The sequence below is a fragment of the Sciurus vulgaris genome (genome assembly GCF_902686455.1).
Source record: "Sciurus vulgaris genome assembly, chromosome: 3".
Lineage (NCBI taxonomy): Eukaryota > Metazoa > Chordata > Mammalia > Rodentia > Sciuridae > Sciurus > Sciurus vulgaris.
The window spans coordinates 94,653,413-94,670,509 of NC_136463.1; the positions used below are offsets into that span (position 1 = coordinate 94,653,413).

The 17,097-nt window shown below is 34.6% G+C and overlaps 1 long non-coding RNA gene across 1 annotated transcript; it reads left to right on the forward strand.

Moving 5' to 3' along the window:
- Positions 1-2,219: 2,219 nt before the first annotated feature.
- LOC306656808 lies at positions 2,220-5,693 on the forward strand. The gene is made up of 3 exons (XR_013762649.1): positions 2,220-2,285; positions 3,097-3,170; positions 5,589-5,693. It is a non-coding gene; the product is annotated as an uncharacterized lncRNA (long non-coding RNA).
- The last annotated feature ends 11,404 nt before the right edge of the window (positions 5,694-17,097 follow it).

The following is a 17,097-nucleotide window of genomic DNA, read 5'->3' on the forward strand; positions in this document are numbered from 1 at the left end:
TTTAATTTTTTTAATATTACATCTTTCAGTGCAATGCATCTTAAATCTTAAAGTGCATGCACATCAATGGGTGATGCAGTTTCTGATTTTGGTGGTCTGGTGGAAGGCATTTGCTTTTCCAGTTATTACAGGTTCTCCAGAATGCTGAAGCTATAGGTCCAGGGACCACACTTGGAAAAACAGAAATTTAGATCTGCAAGTACTCTAAGAGGCAATTTAGTTACCTGACTTTTTTTTTTTTTTTTTTTTTCCCCCCTTAAAAAGGTTTAAGCCACTTTGGTAGCTAGCACTCCTTCTTTGTTTCATGTATTCATTTAAAATATTTTCTTTTCTATTTTTTATATATTTTTTAGTACCAGGAATTGAGCCCAGAGGTCCTCCTTTATTTATTTTTTTTATTTTGAGACAGGGCCTTCCTATGTTGCTTAGGGCATCACTAAGTTGCTGAAACTGGCTTTGAACTTGTGATCCTCCTACCTCTGCCTCCTTATTACAGGCATGTACCACCACACTCTGCTTAAAATATTTTCAATGGCCAATAGGATTCAAGTATTTTCTTCCTTTGTATAAAACATACAACTGGAAACTTAACAAAGTAAAATGTCGTAGAGCAGTGCAAGGATTTAATCAAAAGCATGTTGGAAAATGTCCATATTAATGGTAAGCAAAACATGCAAATTTAGTTAGGCAATTCACATAACTTGTCATTTAACTACACACAGCCATGTTACACTTTTGTTCATTGATATCACTGCTTGACCACTGAGAGAAACTAGAGTTTTGAACCCATATTGATGGCTAGGCAGTAGGTGGGTAGTTAGGTGGGTAGCTGGCATGATAATCCGAGAGTCTTCTTTCAACTTTAATATTCTGGAATAATGAGGCATGAAGTTATTGAGAAAGTTACATTCACATAACTGTCATCCTTCAAAGGTAAAACTTTGATCTTCAATTTGAAGTCCTTTTTAGAGCACTTGACTCTTCATTCACACTCACATGGTACTTTACTACCAAGAGACCATGAATCTATATACCAAAATTGAATCTTACATTTGATTCTTCAAAATACTGAAAGTATTTTTTTTAATTTTACTTATTTTATCAAATAGATCACAGACCTTGATTAAATGATTAAGATTTTATTTTGTGAATGTGTTGTGTAGGTAGAACTGTTAAAAATGCATATTACTCCTGCAGATTTTGAAGAATCGTGTTTTGGAAAATATCTCTTAATACATAGAAATTTTAAAGAAAATGTGCTTAGTTAATATAAATCGTACATCTAGTAAAATGTTCCTGCATTACCATCTGGATCAGTCCTTAAATCTCATTTTCTCTATAGTCTGAGATTTCTCACCACTCTTTGCTAAAAATCCCATTATACATGTAGGCTATTACAGCCCACCTCCAAATAGTTATGGTTCATTAGGAAAATTGAGCTTATATTCTCCCGAATTTAAAAAATCACTTGAATATATCTTTGAGAAGTGGGGCATGGAGTGTGCATATGTTCCAAGACTGCCCATTGCCTGGTCCTTTCATTCATCTCATATTTTGCTGTGTCTGGGAAATAAATGTTGTTTCCATATCATGAAATAAAACGACTTAAATGCTAATCTTTTCAAACAGATGTCAGTGCTCAAACTCATCTGTTTTTTGTTTTGTTAAACATCATTTTTCTCTTCTTTCTTATCCTACAGATTAAATGTGAATAATAATAAAATCCAATTAAAAAGCAGACATTTTATGACACCAACATAATTTAACTCTTTGAGAATCTATAATTTTAAAATGCCTTCTTTTTGAACGTACCAAACCAGCTCTGTTACTATGAAGTTATTTAATCTGACAGTAGTAGAGTCAACAAAAAATAAATTTAAGGGAACATCAAATACTTTTATGTTAGAGTGAAAGTTACATATGTGGTAATATATATTGTCTTGAGGAAATCTTATCTGAGGATCAAGGAGATTAGTTTTTCTACATACTTGCTTATTTATAATGCATCAGTGCCACAATACTTGTTGTTAGCCAGACCTATTTAAGGAAGAGATAAAGAAATGAAATTCAATACTGGAAAGGAAACTTCTGAATCAAGAAGTTGTGGTTTTTGAAAAACTTTTTCTTTGAGTGTTCTTTGATCACAATGAAGTGGCATACCTAACAATGTATTTTGATCATCTGTTATTTGTCAGGCATATGCTACCAACAAGAAGCCACTGGAAAGCAGAACAACCTGGCCCATGAGTTCAGTGTAGGAGAATCAGGCACACACACTACGTTGGGTAAGTCAGGGTGGGGAAGTGCAGAGAATCCAAAAAGATCATCTATATATTTATAACACACTAATTAAACAATAGAACGGAGATAAGTAGAGAAGAGCAAACAGATCAGGGCAGAGGGAGGGAAAGAAAATTAGAAGGTCCTGGGAAGAGAACTTGATCAAATTGTGTTAGTGCATGTAAGAATATGACATAATGAATTCCTCTATTATACATAATGACAATGCGTCAATTATTATTTTGATTTTTATCAGCTTGAAAGGAGAAGAAATTACATACAGTAATAAAGAATTGAACTTTGAATTTAAACAGATATTGCTTTAAGTTCTGAGTTTACTACTTTACTGGTTGTGTGGTTTTGGTATGCTCACTAATCTTTCTAAAATTTAATTATATTTATAATGAAAATAATAATAGAGTGTGCTTAATAGTGACCCCTCTCCACAAAAGGCATCTGTGTTCTAATCCCTGAAACCTGTGAATATTACCTTATATAACAAAAGACTGAATATTGCCTTATATGGCAGAAATATGGGGTTAAATTAAAGCTCTAAAGAGAAGAAGAGTATCTTAGATTATTCAGGTGGGTCCTAATTGCAATCATGTATGTTCATAAAAATGAGAAGTAGAGGAGTTTTGAGAGAGACAGCTAGAAACAAAGATAATGTGAATGTGGACCAGAGAGAGGGGCAACCAAATCTAAAAAATGCTAATGTCATCAAGTGCTAGAAGGGGCCATGGGCAGATTTTCTCCTGGATCCTCTGTAGAGAATGCAGCCCTGCTAACCTCTTGATGTTGACTTCTGACCTTCAGAACAGGGAGAGAATAAATTCCTCTGGTTTCAAGTCACCAAGTTCATATTACTTTGCAATGGCAGGACTAGAAAGGTAATGTAAATAGCACATACTTGATGAAAATAGATGTTTGTGGGCATTAAATGTGAATACATGCAATTTGCAGACTAATGTAACTACTATTAGCTGATCCTTTTTTATTTATTCTTTTTAGATATACATGACTGTAGAGTATTTTGGCATAGTGTACATATGTGGAGGACAACTTCCCATTCTTAAGGTTGTACATGATGTGGAGTTATACTGGATGGATATTCATATATAAGGATAGGAAAGTTATGCCTGATTCATTATATTCTCCTTCCTATTCCATCTTCCCTCCCTTCCCTTCATTCCCCTTTGTCTAATCTACTGAACTTCTATTCTTCCCTTCCTTACCCTCGCTTGTTGTGGGTTAGCATCCAAATATCAAAGAGAACATTTGGCCTTTGATTTTTTGGGACTGGCTTAATTAACTTAACTTGATAGTCTCCAGTTCCATTCATTTACTGGCAAATGCAATAATTTCATTATCCTTTATGACTGAGTAATACTTCATTGTGTATATATACCACATTTTCCTTATCCATTCATCTGTTGAAGGACACCTATGTTAGTTCCATAGCTTAGCAATTGTGAATTGAGAGTCTATAAAAATTGAGTGTGGCTACATTATTGTAGTATGCTGATTTTCAGTCCTTTAGGTATAAACTGGGGAGTGGGTCAAATGCTGGTTCCATTCCTATTTTTCTGAGGACTCTCCATCTTGCTTTCCATGGTGGTTTTATCAATTTGTAGTCCTACCAACAATGTATGAGTGTGCCTTTTTCCCCACATCCTTGCCAATTTATTGCTCCTTGTATTCTTGATTGTTGCCATTCTGGAGTGAGATGAAATTTCAGTGTAGTTTTAATTTGCAGTTCTCTAATTACTAGAGATGTTGAACATTTTTTTAGTATATTTATTGACCATTCATATTTCTTCTTCTGTAAAGTGACTGTTCAGTTCCTTTGTCCATTTATTTGATTGGATTATTTGGGTTTTTTGGTGTTAGACTTTTTGAGTTTTTAAATATCCTAGAGATTAATGCTCTATTTGAGGTGCAGGTGGTAAAGATTTTCTCCAATTATATAGACTGTCTATTCATGCTCTTGATTATTTCCTTTGCTGTGAAGAAGCTTTTTAGTTTGATACCATCACATTTATTGATTCTCAATTTTACTTCTTGCACTTTACAAGTATTGTTGAGGAAGTTGGTTCCAAGCTGACCTGATGAAAAGTCTACAGTTTATTGGGTCTACACTTTATTCTAGTAGGTACAGGGTCTCTGGACTAATGCCTGGGTTCATGACTATTTTGAGTTGATTTTTGTGCAGAGTCAGAGATAGGTGTTCAATTTCATTCTACTACATATGGATTTCCAGTTTTCTCACCACCATTTGAAGAGACTATTTTTCTCCAGTGTATGTTTATGGTACCTTTGTCAAGTATGAGATAAATGTATTTATGTGGGTTTTTCTCTTAGTCTTCTATCCTGTTCCACTGGTCTTCTGTCTGCTTTGTTGTCGATACCATGCTGTTTTTGTTACTATAGCTCTGTAGTGTAATTTAAGTTCTGGTATTGTGATGCCTCCTGCTTTGCTTTTCTTGCCAAGGATTGCTTTGGTTATTCTGGCCCTTTTATTTTTAGAAACAAATTTTGTAACTGCTTTGTCTGTTTCTATGAAAACATCATTAGAATTTTAATAAGAATTTCATTAAACTATATTTTGCTTTTGATAGTATGATCTTTTTGATGATATTAATTGTGCTTATCCAAGAACATGGAAGATCTTTCCATCTTCTAAGGTCTTCTACAATTTTTTATTTAGTGTTCTGTAGTTTTCATTGTAAAGGGCTTTCATGTCATTTGCTAGATTGATTCTCAAATATTTTAATATTTTTGAGGCTATTGTGGGGTAGATTTCTTGATTTCTCTTTCAACTAATCAGTCATTGGTGTATAGTAATGCAACTGACTTATGGGTGTTAATTTTATAGCCTACTACTTTGCTGAATTCATTTATGAGTTCCAGAAGCTTTCTGGTGGATTTTTTTTTTTTTTTGAGTTTTGTAAATATGAAATCATGTCCTCAGCAAATAGGGATAGTTTCAGCTCTTCTTTTTCTATTTGTATCCCTTTACTTTCTTTCTATGGTCTTATTTCTCTGGCTAGGGTTTCAAGGACCATGTTAATTAAGAGTGGTAAAAGAGGGCATCCCTATCTTGTTCCAGTTTTTGGAAGGAGTGCTTTCAATTATTATCCATTTAGAATGATGTTGGCATTGGGTTTAGTATGCACAGCTTTTACAATGTTGAGATATGTTCCTACTATCCTTAGTTTTTCCAGTGTTTTGAACATGAATGGATGCTGAATTTTGTCAAATGCTTTTTCTACATCTATTGAGATAATCATGTTGTTCTTGTTTTTCAGTCTATTGGTGTGATGAATTAATTTTAGGATGAGAAGAAGGTGCCCAGGAAAGCAGAGCCAACAGGGAGTAGAGAGAATAGCATTTTCCAGTCCCACAAGTGAGAAGGGTAATGCCATTGTGAGATGGTGAGAGAAGTTCAATGGAGCATCTACCTACAGTTATGAAATCAATTTGTTTGTTTTGTTTCATTTTCTTAACCAGCATTCAAAATGTTGTATTTTATTCTTTATAAAATATCACCAATAAATGATACAATAAAAACAATCACAGATAGTTTTCCATACCAACTAGAAGTTTAAAAATTCACTGCTTTTTAACTCAATGATGGAGTGAATGCAGAAATCAGGAGGCATTCTGTTTTCTCTGAGATTGAGAAAATTGACAGCAAACTCAGCTCATTTCCTTGATCACAACCCCTTACCCCCAAAATAATTGACTGGGTGAATGAAGAGCTCAGGAGCTTCCCAGACACTGTGGCAGGGGCCAAATCCAGATGAAGCACCAAAGTCCCTGCAAACTGCCCTGATAAAACAAACTCTGGAATTTTCAGTTTTTGCTCTAGAAGAACATTATGATAAAATACTTTCATCAAGAAAGTAAACTAACAGCCTTACATCTGAATACTTGCATTGTGTGTTTACCTGGATTACTGCTGTCACAATTACATCTGCTTCAAAGGGAGACCATTACATTTTTAACATTCGCCAATAAAAAAAATCACTTGGTCACTTTGGCACAATTAAGAAAGGTGGACATTATATATAAGTCTATGAAAAATATTTAGAAGGAATTAAACGGAATTTAAGAAATAAAGCAATCTGGTGGATAAGGCCCAACAGATAGGTTATTGCTTAGGTTTGCCAGCCTTAGTAGTCCAATTTCTAATCTTTATGTGAGGGGAGACAGCTGCAATGGGAAATCATATTTCTCAACCTTCCAGCAATGTCGTCTTCTTTAATATCTAGACTGCAAATATGTGCTTGCCGTACAAAGCTTTGTTTCTTAATCAGGAATCAGAAGAATCAGGATGATTTCTTTGTTCCTTTTTTCCAGTACTGGGGGTTGAAACCAGGGGTGCTCTACCACTGAGCTGCACCCCTAGACCTTTTCATTGTTTATTTTTGTGACAGGATTCCCTAAATTGCCCAGGTTGACCTTGAACTTGTGATCCTCCTATCTCAACCTTCAGAGTTACTGGGATTGCAGGTGTGTGCCATCATGTCCAACTACAATGAAGGTGATTTCTATTTTAAGAATGTGTCTGTTCCCAGATAACTGTAAGGGTTTAACGGCAAGCTCTTAGGGATTCTTATTCTTTCCTTCTTCCTCTCCAGCGTGTGACTTGATTTCTTAAATCCTTAATAGTATAGCAATAGTTTAACTATGCCAATTCCCATAACATCTATAAAATGAAAACAAAACACATTGTGGAAAGAGAGAGAGGAGCTTTAAGCAAACAGACAACAGAAGTCTAGTTTTGATTGAGGAAAATTATGTGATTCCTTAAGCTTGTAATATGGGGCCTCAAGGGGCTATCACCTGATAGAAATGTACAGCAAGAGCTTGGGCATTTTATAGCAACATGCATATACTGAATGTTGAAAATAATATGAAGTTGTCATTGAGCCACCGAAAAGAAGAATAACAACAAGAGAATAATATTAAATTCGTGTAATTTACTAGGAAATATAATTTTCATATTTATCCAGTGGATTCATGAAAAATGGTTTTATCTACTCTGCTTGGAAAACCATGGGGCTGACCCTTACAGTTTTTGGCTGAAGATTATGATCAAATATCTAATAGTACTTCAACTATATTAAGGAGTCCCTGGGAGAGAAGGAATTTGCAAACTCATACTTAAACTATATTGCATTTAATCCTATTATAATTTTCTGACTTTCACCAAATATTGCAAGTGAGTGATCCTGAGTCCATGCAGTATCACAAATGACATCAGGATGCCATTGATTAAGTACATGTCCCACATGTGTCTTAGAGGCACCAACACTAACAAGCATTATCCTCCCCATCACTTGTTGACACTTTTCTCCACCATTACTTCTAAGTTGTCAAATTTCTTTCTGCTGTGATTTTTTGGAAAGGAAAAAATATATAGCAAGTTGATATTCTGTATAATGTATAAACACATTCTGAACAAAGACTGAAAATAGGAGTTTAGGGAAATTGATTAAAGAAGGAATACAAAGACCAACATCTTCTCTATAGAGATAGTGTGCCATTTAATTAGCTCAGGGAAGGTTGATTTGCTTAATCATAGTGGCAAAACCTTCATGAAGACCTTCATGGTTTTGTTTTTTTCCTTTCAGAACCCTGAGATTCCCCTGGATAGCTTCTTTTGCTGGTACCCCATGTTCAATACATCTAAATTATAATAAAAGAAGATTGTTTCAGATATTTCTCCTACTATTTTTCTTATTTTCTATGTGCATTTTCCATTCTCTTTGACATCAGCACCATCCCCCTAGCATCTATAATGGCCTTGGAACTAGTCTCTGTATCTCTGTGCTACCCATTCTCTACAAAGTTGCTGGATTGAGATTTTTAAAAGTTGATATTTCATATCTCCTGTATATGAATCTTCAATGTATTTTCCCCTTGTTCTAGGATCAAGTTCAAAATTCTTTATGCAGTTTAAAAGCCAAGAAGACTATAGTCTCAACCTTCCACTTCATGCACCTCTCTCATAGCTCATGGTGTAACTGAGAAAAAACATTGATGGGGAGGTGAAAATGTTGTCAAAGAAACATACATGTGGACTCATGGATGCCAGCACAAAAATGTCATGGATGGGTAAGAAGTATAATTGGGTGTTGTAGATGATAAAGATTTTTGTAAACATTTTCTTCACTAAAATGTGTACTAGAACTGGTACATTGGTATCCTGGTACTATCTAGTACTGCACACATTACTAAGGGCTGGTATCTTGGTGCTACCTAGAACTGGCAAAAGTAATTTTGAAAGAAAGAAACTTCTGTGGGAAAAATTGAAGATGTCTCCCCAAATTTTGAGCTAACATGGGAATGAAGTAATAATCAGAAATAATCAATGTAACGTGTTGCTGGTAGTTCTTAACCAATTGAGGTTGGTTTTATGCTCTGCCACTCTCCATGAGTTCCCTTGGGTCATCTTTCCTGCTCACCTTGCTCACAAATACCATTGGGGATAATAAAGTTTGCACTCACCATACCGTCATGGAAAATGAGTATTTGTTGTGTGTTCAAGATTAGGAGATAGAAGGTATTATTCTACTAGAAATAGTGTGTTAAAATGTTCAAGGCTAAGGGGAAAGTAACAGACAAATTCTCTTTAAGGCTAAATAGAATATTTTACAAGGTACAAACCACAGACACCTTTATTTAATTTTTCTATTCATCACATGCAAGATTCATGAAGAAAAACAATCTTTTAGCATATAAGACTATGATTTTTAAAAGGTCATGAAAATCTTAAAGAAAAAAACATTTAACATTTAAAAATAAAAACTTGTCTATGTGAGAATATAGAATTGCTTTTGGATTAAGAATATACCTACTATATTCATAAGGATTATGAATAAATTATGCCTATATTTTACACACAAAAAATATACTTATTTTGTCCACAAGAAGTATAACAGTTAAGTAGCTTTACTTTTTTTTTTTTTTTTACCTCCTTCCCAAGTTCTCCAAATTTTTTTGTATAGATCTCTAGCTTTCAGTTTCTCAAGATCATTGTATTATCAGAGTGGAATTACAGTGATGTGAATCTGTGTACCTTCATCTGTTCTAACCCTAAATCATATAACTGCATGGAGAGAAACATGTGCAGGAAAAATCCCACTTACCCTCTTTCTCCTCACATAGAAAGAGGGATCTAGCATGCTGCTACTTTAATTGCTCACTTTGTCATTGCTGGGACTTTGGGAGAATTTTTCTGTCCACCAGGCAGACAACATGCAAAATGACTGAATAACAACAGGAGATCTCTAGTTCACTTTAAACTCAAAGTTGAGTACAATATTCTATTTGTCTTAGTTAAGATCATGGTCCCTGGAATTTAACTTTCTTGATTTGATTGTTGGATTTTCATTTCCTGCCTGCGTGACATTGGGCCAGTTACTTACTCTCCCCAAGTTTATCTGGGTTTAAATCACAGTATGCACCATGAAGTGTTTATGGAGGTGGTTTCCATTTTGGCTCAACATAGCTCTGAGGCTTCTTAACAGTTTCACTCCCTTATCTAATTGCTACTTAAACTTTAATTATTCTAATGAAAAATAATTTATCACTTTGTTCAAAATATTTTTAGATCAGTGAATTAGTTTGCTAGGGCTGCTAGAGCAGAGAACCACATATTGGGGCCTTAAAAAACAGAACTTCAGTTTTTCGCAGCTCTGCATGCTGAAAGCCCTCAATCAAAGTGTGAGCAGGGCTGGTTTCTTCTGAAACCTCTCTCCTTGGCTTGTGATGATCATCTTCTTCCAGTGTCTTCATGTGGTCTTTCCTCTGTGTTTCTGTGTCTTACTCCCCTCCTATAAGTAGAACAATTTAAAGGGTCCCACCTTAAAGACCTCACTGAGGCTTAATTACTTTTTTCAAAGTGCTGTTTCCATACATAGTCACATTCTGAGGGCTTTAGCATATGAACTTTAGAAGACACAATTTAACCCATAACAAATAGTATAACGGAAATATCTGAATTCAAGATTTTTCTTTCACTGGACAGAAATAAAATAAAATATCAATAACAAAGAAAGCAAAAGAGAATTAGTACTTATGTAAATGTTATAATTTTTTTTCTAGATTAGCTTGAGTCAATGAGGTAGTTGTCCTACATTTACTTTTATACCACCTCGGGATACCTGCCCTTTAAACCACAGAGTTTTATCAAGGATACTTTAATTTGAATATGACTAATTCACCATGTCTCTTAACAGTATCTTTTACAATCTGGCATATGATCTGGAACCTACTTCTAGAACATTTTAACCTATATGTAAACAGAACATAACAGGTGATTTCTCTAAGGCCTATGAACGAATATGAATACAAATGGTTGCCTATTAACAGTGACGATGATAGTGGCAAATCCTTATATTGTGCTTTGTATGTGCCAGACACTAACGATTTACTATCTTGAGGAAAACTGAGACTTTATAATTCATTCATAAGTATTTGTTGTCATTATTCAGTTGGAAACAATGGAGTGGTTACACTAGTACAAGTCTCAAAAACTTAATTTATTTTTCTTCTGGACATTATATATGCTTAGCAAGTGTTCATTTTTTTTCATACTGTTCATTAAAATGCTTAGAGAGAAAAACTGAGAGAGCTGAAATTGTTTGAGAATGAGATACAGTCCAGGCATTGATGTAACTGGCATTTCCAAGGTCTCAGAGCTAGAAAATCTGGAGCTCCTGAATTTCAAGTTACTGAGTATATGCTGCTGTTGTTTCTTTACCTATAAACATGAAGGAAAACATATCAATAATGAGGGAAAGTTGGTTAAAATAAAATGGTTAAACTTAAATAATATTATGGAAAGGCTATTTTGTTTGCAGAAAACTTGGTGTTGGCTCCTATTGTGTGATAAGAATCTGTACATTGTAAGCATGCTACTTTTCACTAATTAATTAATCAAGATGACTAAGGAGCTATAGGCATACAATATGTAATGGCATATTTATAATTTAAATAAACTTTGGAAAGCTACTGCATGTTCAGTTCTTTATTTGTGATAGATACAAGGGTAGAACTTAATGTTTCTTAAACCTTATGCAAACAAGTACTTTTTAAACCAATTTTCTACATCTATTGCAAATAAATTCAAATCTGTTTATTTTCATTCTTAAAAAGTACCTTAGTGTAGGCACTTTTAACTTCCTAATCTGGACTGATGTAATAGTTTGCAATTGATTTTAACCTCTTCTGAAATGTACCATATACTAATGGTCCAGTAAGATATGACCGGTACCACTTTGTTATATGATCTCATAGCTGTGGAGACTCATAGGGAAGGCCTCACAATCTTAGCCCTCTTATCTTTCATAGTTTGGGGGTCCACTGTTACACTTAGTAAAAAAAAAATAATAATTAGTTAAAAGAATATTGTTATAGATTCACACATGGACTATGTCACCTTTTTTCCTTCCTCCTACCCCACATGATTATTTTGCCCATCCAAACCTTGAATTATTCTCCAAGGAAATCCTATCAGAGTATCAGGGACCAGTTTCAAGGTTTTTATTGCTATGAAAACCTCCCTGATCACCTCTAAATGGATCTGAACTTCTCTTCTACACTTCTCTAACATTTAGAGTGTTATATTCTTTTTTAAAAAATATGGAATAAAAGCAACCTGGAAAAAAATAAAAATAGAAAAATAAACATGACATTTGATGCTTTGCTCTTTCTCTCCTACATATATAGTTTTAGTGGCTATAAATATTTAAAGGTACAAAACATGGCAACTACAGTGATATACAATAAATCCACAAAAGTTTTGGAAAATCTAGCTTGTATTCACTTGTTCAATGTATGGTAATTTGTGATAGATTAAAAAAATGAAGAACTGGATATAGGACACTTGCTTAATCACCTTTTAGTCTGTCATATCCCTAAACAGGGTAATAAATCCATAACAGAAGTCTAAAGAGAGGCCATGGAAGCATAGGGAAACATACCTCTGGATTTGATTGGGGGCATCAAAAACAGTCTCAGAGGAAAAATAACATTTGCTGAAAATCTTGAAGGATGGAGATGAGTGAGCCAGGTAGATATGGAACAAAACATTATTTTCAATACTTGAGAAAAGGCATGCGTATAGTTGGTAAAATGAATAATGCAATATTTGGAAAGATAGGAGACTATGGAATGACAAGGAAAGGGAGCAGCCAGGGTGGAAAGGAACCAGTGAACCATGCTAACAAGTTTGGTTTCTACCTTATGCAAGATGAAGAGGCATTAAAAAGTTTTAGGGTGAAAAGTGACATGACGAGATTTACAATATACTGAAGAATGAATTAAGGTAATGAGTCAAAACTTGAGGCAGGACCACAGTAAAGATTTAAGGAAATGCTGGGGGTGCTGAATGCAAGCAGTAGTAAAGGAAGAAATAATGCAGACTGCAGAAACTTAGATTTGCTTCAAAGGAAGAGGGAGATAAAGGATGAAAACTGGCTTTGTAGTTTGGATAAATATTGATGCCAAGAATTGACAATTGTAAAAATTGGAAAATTTAGTATTAGAAAGAAAGACAATTAGTTTATTATTGCTGAGTTTGGCCTCAACAAACTCTGGAAATCAGGAGAACCTGTCAAGTACGCAGTTATAGATATTTTTCTAGCATCAGTTGGGACTCTGCTAGAGACATACATTCAAGAGATAGTGGTATAAGAAGGAGGTGAATCCATAGAGATTTATGAAACTGGCCAGAAACATTTCTCAGGAAGAAGATGGCTAAGAATAGAGGATTCAGTAAAGACTGAAGAGAAGGATTTATATCAAAGGAGAGCTAAGTTAAGATAGTATCAAGAAAAAACAAAGGAGGTAATTTTATACAGAGAGTTTATACAGTGCTAGATAACATGAAGGATACAAAAAAGTAAATAAAAGAATTAAACAAAGACTTCAAGGAAACTTGCAGATGAGATGCATGTCTAGAACTTTGAATATGGTGGTAGTTTCACAGGTATATGCATATAACCAAATTAATTAAATTGCATGCATATAATATGTACAGTTTATATACCAGTTATACACCAATAAAACTGTTCTAAAAAATTAAAATACAGAATTTTAAAATAATAAACTGACATTTAAATTGAACAGTGTGATCCTGTGTTTTACTTAAAATTTACCACTTACTTCAATTTTGAAAAGTCATATTACTGCCTATGTCTAGATGGGGCAATAATACCTTTCATGAGACAAGACCTACCATTATGCATGTTCTCATATAATGAATACATAAAAATTCAGCCAAATGGCATTATCTATTTTGAATCAGCTTAGGGATATTTGCATACAGCCTAGAAATAAATGAAGAGTCCATAAACTCTGTTCAAGAAGAAGGTATTAATTGTTTTCCATGTAGCATGGTGAACTGGTTTGCATCCAGGAGCTCTGACATGGTATGCACTTGCATCATATGGCAAGCAGTAAACATGAAACCTAACTAGCATCTAAAAACTAATGCTTTCTGTTCTTTACACAATTGAACTTATCGGTGGCAACAGTTTATCTTACTAAGGTGACTCCCAGGAGACGAAGGATTGTCACACAAAGCAGAACCCCAGAAGAGTTTGTGTGCCACTAACTGATCAGATTATGTTATTTATTCCTGTCATTTTACATTCCTTTCACTGCTACAGACCGTATAATAGGCTAGCAGACAGCTCTGCATTTATCACTTCTCCATCTATATGAAAAAGGATCATAATTTAGTGTAACTCATGTAACTGCTATGATAAATGTCACAAGAGGTTTCCTTGGTTCTGTTTTACTGATTCCAGAATTCATATAGATTTGAACAATCCTTCTATTCCTAGAAACTTCTCAGTGTGTGTGTAGGATCCTAACATATTGTTATGCAACATAGGCCCATTCGGTATAGTGTACATGAAAAATTATCACTCTCTTAAGGTATTATATTTCTTTTCCTTTTAATTAAACATATTATGTGATTCTTTTTAAATTTGGGGATAATTTTCTCATACTTTTTCAAAGCTGAAGAAATTCCCAACTAAAACTTGTAAAATGTCATTACTTTGGTGAAGCTCATTTATTCTTATTTTTCCACATTACTTTTTTATATCCTAATTACTCTTGAGAGCTTTATACAAGATGAACGCAATCCCCCACTACATGTGTTTCTCCTGTTATAATTTTTATGGCCAACACTGCCAGCATGTACAAACTGTACATAGCAATCTTATTCTTAGCTGTGGTAATTGAATTCTCCATGTAATTACAGGTGGTAATGGCATTTTAAGCACCTTATACAGGTGCTGTGGAGTTTGTTGTTTAGATTTAATATAAAACAGCATTAAGAAAGTCTAAATTCTTGGAATCATGCCCGATTATAGAGGTGTCTTTCAACTCTAAATAACAGTTTTCGTTCTCACACTAACCACCCCAGGACAAGAAAATTCCAAGAAAAGAGTTAGTGTTTTGGGCTGCAGGATCCAGGAAATTAAATATCTATTCATTATCAGGGAGCATTCATAGATATTGAATGAGAATTTGATACAGCTTGGATTATGGACATTCTCTTGGGTATCTGGTTACTATCTGTCAAAAAAAACCCAGCAGTAACAATAAAAAAAATTATTTAATTCATTCTGCATAATTAGGAATCAGATTTTGCATTTTTAAGGCCAAAATATGCAATGCAAATATACATGTATATGTGTGCATGTCCATGTGTATTTGTTGTGTGACATTTAAGAGCAAAGAGGTTGACCTGATGTCTTATTTATATACCCATTCACAGCCATGTTAATTATACCTTATGCTGATGCTTTGTTCAGGTGTGCAAGAAAACTCAGGCAATACATTTACTGAGAAGGGAGAGGAGGCTGAACATTATGCCAGGCTCTGAAGGGGAGAATGGAAAAGAAGAAAGATTTGATTTTGTGCCAACTCTGCCCCTTGACAGAAGTGCAGACTTACTTCCATAAGACAATGGTGAGGACACTTATTGTATAGGATTTTTGTTAAAGGTTAAATGATAGAATGCATGTACAGTCCCAATTTCATGCCTAGAAACTATCAGCAGTTGATAATGACGGCAGCTGTTGTTATTAAGGAAAATGACATAGAGGAGACAGACACAGATGCCAGTGTTTACATACCAACCTAAAATAATGTGCTGCTTCATACAGTGAAAACAAGTGGGTGATATTGCTAGGGCAAGGCATAAACAATGATCAACTGCACATATACATTGAGAATTTTAGAATTTGTCGAGGATGCTGTGACAAATGTGAAGGATAGTCATTTAATTCATTTTTAAATTTGCATTCAAAGTGCAGTTTTTGCTAGGATCATTTCTTAACGTAATGAGAAAATACACACCCAGCTCATAATGCCCTTTTACCTCATTACTTATGTATCTTTTTCCCTCTGGTAAATGTCAGACAGTAAAATCGAAACTATAGTTCGATTTGTGTTTAAGACACAGCCAGCCATGATTCTGTGTGTCTGAGGGAGGCACTGCTGATCTTCAGTTCTTTCTGTCCCTTTTCTTCACATTTTCAACAGGTCCGATCCCCAGTGCAGATAATATTGTCTGTCCTTGTCTGAGGGTGGTCAGGCAATCCCTTGACAGAAGCAAGATTAAGGAATATTTGACTCACATGCTGGGAAACTGATGGTATTTCTGTCGACATACTCATCTTTTATGGGAGAACTTCAATTCCCCAATCAATGACTGTTCTTGTCTTATGCCTTTCATAACAAGAAAGGTTAGCAGAAAACAGGAGACCTGTGAGAGTTAGTCATTTTCTCAGAATTCCTGTGATACAGTGGGTATGGTAAAAAGCAGACATAAAAGCAATACTAATTTTTATTTCTGCATTTTAATGAAGATTGAATCATAGCACTAAAGACAAGGATAAGTTGCTCGGTTTCTTCTTTTCAGTGTCTCTGTTTTTTGAAATACTGAGATTTCTGGTTTTGTTCTTCAGGGCATATTTGAAAGGTGATTATTAAAGCTGCAGACATTGCTAGATAAGAGTAGTCCACTTGTCTATTTGTCTGCAAGTGCCCTCAGTATTATCCTACACAAAAATGAGATCCGCAAATGGTAATGATCCTCTGGCTTAGCTTTTGTGATGTTAAACTTCTTGTCTTTCCCCAAATGAAGCAAGTGACCAAATGGTTTATTACAGTTATATAGAACCCTAATTATATCCTTCAGACTTTACTTCCCTTAATTTACTAAATACTATGGTGCCACTGAGTGCAAACAAGCTCAGGTCCTGGTGCTTAGGGTCTTACTGTTAGGCCCTTTTTGTCAAGCATCAGTTCTTCTGTCCGAACAATACTAACACAAACTTGACAGAGGTAAGTGAAGAATAAATTTAGTCAATCCATTGCTTATATGGGCCAAATCAGTTAAACCAAGTTCTGTGGAAAAACAACCTATCAATTGCCATTTGCATTTGCCTACCATGATAACTTTTGTCATGTCAATGAATTATCCTGTTCAGCATGCTGTCTCCCTAAATGAGATGCTGAACCCAAACACTACTCCCTGTGAGAAGCATTTACATATAATGCTATTTATTGGAAAGTATCTGTTGTGCTAGATACTATGAGGATAACAGAAATATAACATATAATTCTTGCACCAGAGGAGTTATTAATATCATTATGAATACTAACCCTAATGTAGTAACTACAAACAATTTTAGGTGGTATAAATAGAGGTTTATTTTTATTCACTAGTGTTGCATGGGCAACAAACACTTTTGGAGCTCAAATAGTGGTCCATAAGCTAAA